Raw genomic sequence first — 6848 nt, 5'->3', positions numbered from 1 at the left:
GATATTTTGGGTACTCCTTATGTTGAAAATCTCCCTAAAAACGAAAAATTTTGGTCCATTCGTCAATTTCGAAATTTTTAACTAAATTTGCTGTAATTGGATATTTTGGTTTCACATGGGGTAGAAAATCAGTAATGATTCAAGTTACGGAGTAACTCCCATATTACAGTGACCCAATTTATTCGGTATTTTTGGAAGTTTGGGCACGTTTTTCAACTATAATTTCATATTTTAGATTCAAATTGGGTAGAAAAATCACCATACCAAAAATTATGAATATATTCAGGCGGGTCCAAGAACCACCTCTGAATTTTTCTGGAACATATCTCATCCTTCTCTGTCTTACCTGAGTATTGAAATTGAACATGCCGTCTTCGTATAGAAAAAAATTGGATTTTGACACCAAAAGAAAATGAACAGAATTGAAAATGCGATAGAAAATAATTTGGCTAATAAAATATAGACAAGACCTCTGATTTTTTTCTGAAGAATATCTCATGCCTCCTCTGGCTTGCCTGAGTGTTAAAATTGGACAAGCCTCCTTCGCATAGAAAGAAATTGAATTTTATTACCAAAGGGATGGGATATAGGGTCACATTTTCTGATACGTATAATTGATGTCAGCACGTATACGGACCATCACTATAAATTAATAATATTTATTTTCCTGCAGAAAAATATCATGATAGTAATGTCAGAATTTTGAGCAAGTTTTTCAACCAAATTTACTGTAATTAGGTATTATGGGTTCTCATTGGTTGACAAATCTTCCTATTAAAACTGATCAATATTGGCCTGCGATGTGGTATTGTCCCTATTACACCACGACCTTTCAATATAAGTCAGTTTTTCTACATAACTTCGATATAAAAATCATCCACAATTTTTGTAAAGTTCAAGGTCCTAGACTAATTTCTTCAACCTGAGTGTCTGTAGTTTTGTATTTCGTTTTCTCTTGTCCGCAATTTACCATTGCATTGCCCCAATATAAATGTTCTGACCGAAATTTTTTTTGATTTTCCCTTAAAAAATTTAAAAAAAAAATTACCGGTTTTTTATTACTAACAATTCCGAAAAATATTATTTTCTGTTAAAAAAAAATTGAAAAGATAATTAAAAAACATTCTACAAAAATTAGGCCTTATTTTGGAAATTGCTCAGAATGAAAAATTACCACCCCTTGATTCCCAAGAAAAACAAAATAGTTCAAATTTGTTTTTTTTTCCAGAACACTAATGACCCACTTAAGGTATTTATTTTTAATTATGTTTTTGTTGTTATTTTTCTAATGTTCTCCCAGATTGATGGATTTGTTTAAAACGGACAACTTAATTGCGGGAGCATTGCCGTTCATTCACATTCACACACACTAAACACATGCCGAGAAAAAAGATTAAATTGGAATTATTGACTATTCAAAAATCGGAATATTTCTCTGGCGGTGATTTCTGTAGATTATCAATGTGTCGAAAAAAATAATTCAAAATAATTCATGTTGAAAAATTTAAAATAATTTCAAAAACCATTGAAAGTGGTCGGAATTATAAGCAAGAGAAAAGAAATGAATTAAAAAATAAAATTGTTAACAATGGTATAGTTTAGTTATTAGAACAAAATGAGGGAAATGCTGTAAATAATTTGTATATAAATACATTCATAAAATATTATAATATGATAGAAAATACTTGGAATAATTTAAAAACCCTAAAATATAGACAAGACCTCAGATTTTTTTAATGGAGCCTCTCGCGTAACTATGTGTTGAAATTGGACATGCTTCTTCGTATAGAAACAACTTGAATTTTGATATCGAAAGGAAGGGAAATGAATCATGTTTGATAACGCGTATAATTGATGTCAACACGTATACGCACCATCGCTATCAATTTATAAAAGGATGTGTATTTATTTTTCTTGTACAGAAATGAAAATATAAGGATTTCTTTTTTTTACAACAGAACCTATAATAAAAAATAGTATACATAATTTTAACAAAGTGCTATTTTTATATATAAATACATATAATTTTTATCACACTTTTTGGAATTTTTTTAAATTTTTATTTTTTCATATTTTGTGGACAGCCGAAAAATTAAGCCCATTTTTTTTTTTGTAAAAAAATCTTTTATTTTTTTTTTGTTCCTTCATATTTCATGGATTACAAAAAAATTTGCAAAAAATTGAAATTTATGAAATTGTTTGACATCCGTTTGCCATATTTCATTCGAGTTTTTATATGCTACATAAGCAAATAAATGATATTTAATGCTAATCTGACAATTTATTAATTTTAATGTGAAATAATTCTTTACTTTCCCCTCCCTCTCATTTCTGTTTCCATTTCATTTTTTACTTTACACAATTTTTCAATTTCACTTTTTTCTGCTGTTGGTATTTCTGCTGTCCCCAATATATTGACCGAATAACAAACAATCAATATTGATACAAATAATAATAATAATGTATGACATTTGTGCTCCATTTATCTTTGGCATTCGTAGCTGCTGATTATGTGGCAGAAGAAGCTGAACGACCAACCGACCAAATGCCCCCTCAAACACTCTACAACACACACACATCCCATCAATTTACATCTATGTACGCATCTCATCGATTGCATTATTGTGCCATTTTATTATTGTCAACATACACACACAGTGGTATTTGTTTTAAAAAGAATTAAATTTTGCATTTGTTACTGTCAAAAAATATCATAAATTTTATTTATTTATTTCGTATTGATGTTGTTGTTGTTGTTATTATCTTCTGTGCTTCATTTATGCATAAATGAAATTGAGCGAGTAAACAGCAGAAATACAACGCATTTCAAAATTTGGCGAAAGCTGTTTTAAAATCTGGCCAAACATACTTGCACACACACATGCACATCTAATGCACGGATTTTTGTTGCGATTTTGAAAGAAAAAGTCAATAAACGTCCTTGAAGTAAAATGGATAAGAGTTGTTTCCAAACATCTTGGTCATCTTCTAGCAGACCACTGCGTCTTAACCCAATTTTTGTGGATTGTGAAAAAATGTGTAATAGATATCCATATGTGTATGGGGTTTTTAATGGTGGACACACTTCATGTTATTTTGGGGTGCCATTGCTCCAGTTCGAGGCAGCCATTAACCTCAATAAATTCGTACACAAAGAAATTGTATTGAAGGGATATACGTAGTAAATGTTACATATTACGTATGAGTGATGTCAACACGTATACGCACCATAGTTGTAAATTAATAAAATAGAGGAAAAGGGAGAATATATTTGTATATTACCAACAAAAAGAGAGAAAATTTTCATGTTATAGCTTAATTTCCTTAAGAAAAATTCGTCACAATGTTCCTTACAAAAAATGTACTAAAGTGCAAAATGTTGTCTGGAAAAATTTGGTTGTTGAAACATTTTTCTTTGGAGGATTTTTTCTTTAGAGGAATTTTCCTATATAAAAATGTCACTGTAGTCAAAATTTTCCAAATATGTAAAATTTCTTCTCAATTAACCATTAACCTCACTAAATTCGTACACAACGGGATATACGTAGTAAATATTTCATATTACGTATGAGTGATATCAATACGTATACGCACCTATATCTATGGTGAATAAAACTGGGAAAATAGGGGAATATATATGTGTATATTCACTTCATAGATAAATGTCCTTTCAGAAAAATATTCGCTAACAAAAGTTTCCTTACAAAAATTCGCTGAAGTGCAAAATGGTCTATGGGAAAATTTCGCTGTTCAAACATTTTCCCTTGAAGAATGTAAACTGTTAGAAGATTTTTTCTGTATAAAATGCTCACTGCAGCGAGAATTTTCCAAATATGTGCGATTTCTCCTCTATTTACCAATAATCTCAATAAATTCGTACACAAAAAAACTGAATTGAAGGGTTATACAAAATATTGTAAAAACCCTTAAAATATAGACAAAACATCTGAGGCATATGTCATGCCTCCTCTGGCTTACCTGAGTGTTAAAATTGCTTCCTTCTTATAAAAAAAATGAATTTTCACACCAAGGGGAAGGGACATATTCAGGGTCATATTTCAAAATACGTATAACTGATGTCAACTACAAATTAATAATATTTATTTTCCTGCAGAAAAATGTCACAAAAGTGAAAGTATTCTAATGGAAAATGTTCACTGAAGTGAGAATTTTTCTTGGGAGAATTTTCTATTCAATTAAGTTGGAACTTAGGGTATACTCCAGTAGTAAATGTTCATGTCAGATTTTTTTTTAAAAAATCCCTTAAATGTATAGAAATATAGAATATAGAAAAGACCTCCGATTTTCTGGAGAATATCTCCTCCATATCTAAACCTCCTCCGGCTTACCTGAGTGTTAAATTAGGACAAGCTTCCTTCTTATAGAAATAAATTAAATTTTCATACCAAACGAAAGGGACATAGGGTCATAGTTCAAAATACGTATAATTGATGTCAACACGTATACGCACCATCTCTTCAAATTAATAATATTTATTTTCCTGCAGAAAAATGTCACAAAAGTGAAAGTATTCTAATGGAAATTTTTCACTGTAGTGAGAATTTTTCTTGGGAGAATTTTCTATTCAATTAAGTTCCAAATTCTTTTATGAAATTGTCACTGACTAGGGTATACTCCAGTAGTAAATGTTCATGGCGAGAGAATGTTTTACGGAAAAAATATTCAGTGAAGTGAGTTTTTTTTTCAAAAAATCCCTTAAATATAGACAAGTCCTCTCATGACTTATCTAGCTTATCTGAGTATTAAAATTGGACATGCTGCCTTCGTATAGAAAGAAATTCATAATCATACGTATAATTGATGTCAACACGTATACGCACTATCACTACAACCTAATAATGAGATATATAATTTTTTTTGTAGAAAAAATTCGCAGAAGTGAACATTCGAAAATATATGAAATTTTCTATTTTACAATGTACCCTATAATAAAAAAATAGAAATTTAACATAGTTATATTTTTATACATAATTTTATTAATAGTTTTTGGGATTTTTTAAATGTTTTTATATTTTTTTCAAGGGATATATATATATATGAATATTTCCTATTACGTATAAGTGATGACAACAAGTATACGCACCATAGTTGTAAATGCGGAACCGGGGAAAGGGGAAAATACATTTCTATTCTTGAAGAAATTATAGAAAATGTTTACTTCATAGATAAATTGTCTTAAGATAATGTTCACTACGTAGAAATATTCCATACAAAAAGGAATCACCTTTTGACAAATTTCATTACTGAAACGATTTTCTTTGGAGAACTTAAACTGTTACAAGAATTTTTTTATATAAAATGCTCACAATAGTCAGAATTTTTCAAATAATTTGCATTTATCCTCAATTAACAATTATTATTACTGGAATTGAGGGGACATACGTGAATATTTCATATTACGTATAAGTGATGTCAGCACGTATACGCACCACAACTATAAATGATTTAAACAAGGTAAACGGTTCACTTTTTAGTTAAATTCTGTTAAGAAAATATTCACTAACGTTAGAATTTTCTTACAAAAAATTCACTTTGCTTAATTTCCTTTTGAAAAATGTCACTACTGAAACATTTTTCTTTGGGGGATGCCAATTGTTAGAAGTATTTTCCTATATAACATTTTCTTTGCAGTGAGAATTTTCTAGATATTTTTACTCTATCCTCAATTTTATTTAAAATCAATTAAAAGCAAAATGCTAATAAAGTCGTGGGAAAAATACAATAGTCCGAATTTAAAATATTGGTAATTATGTTATGATATGTATGATTTATAATGAATAAAACATCACCGACTCAAATTGATTCCAACATAATATTTTTTTGTATTTTATTGGGAAAAATATTCCTGAAACGCCTTAAGTTGAGCTGCATTAATTTTCGCTTTGTTATTTTTTGGCATAACAATTTTTTTTAAATCTGCCTCTACATTTTTTCCCAAAAAATTAGCATCCGCTAAAATAACAAAAAATCAAAACAGTAACAACAATTATCATTAGCATTTGCCCAGATATATATTTTCGTGCGGGTATATATTTTTTCCGCAGCTAAACATATTTGCATTAATTCAATTTTTTGCTGCTGCTATTGTTATCGTTTTCGATTTTTGTTATTGTTTATTTATGCATGATTTTTTCCGAGGTTGCAATTTCTGAATTGTTTTATTGGGATTTTTGTTTATTTTCTTGTCGAATGTCTAATTTCTTTTGATGTGATCTATTAGCTGTGAGACAGTAGATTTTTTATGTGAATGGTAAGTTGAGTTAAAAGAGAAAATATTAATAATTGGATGGGTGACGTATACATAATGACAATACGTCTACGCCCTTCAGTGTTAAGTTGGCGTATACGTGATGACAATACGTATACGACATAATTTGTGAAAATGTTTAATATGAAAATTCGAATTCTATTGAACATTCTAACTTCAGGAAACTGAATTTAGGTAAATTTTTTTAAAAATTCCAAATTCAGTGATTTTTTTAATTTCAGTGAAAAAATTCTATAGGAAAATTACAACCTCCGCTCAAACTGGCACCAAGAAATTATTCATAATTGAATGAACATTATGATGGGTGGCGTATACATAATGGCGATACGTATGCGCCCTTCAGCGTTAAGTTGGCGTATACGTGATGACAATACGTATACGGCATAATTTGTGAAAATGTTTTATAGGAAAATTCGAACTCCCTTAAACATTTTCTATACAAAAAAATCTAACTTCAGGAATCTGCAAAAATCCTCAGTTCATTTTTTTTTTAAATTCAAATTTCAGTGATTTTTATACCCTCCACCATAGTATGGAGTGTATATTAATTATGTCATTC

Source organism: Musca vetustissima, unplaced genomic scaffold (genome assembly GCF_032173495.1).
Source record: "Musca vetustissima isolate MV318-11 ecotype Yass unplaced genomic scaffold, APGP_CSIRO_Mvet_v1 utg7804, whole genome shotgun sequence".
Classification (NCBI taxonomy): Eukaryota; Metazoa; Arthropoda; class Insecta; order Diptera; family Muscidae; genus Musca; species Musca vetustissima.
This window is presented reverse-complemented; position numbering follows the sequence as displayed.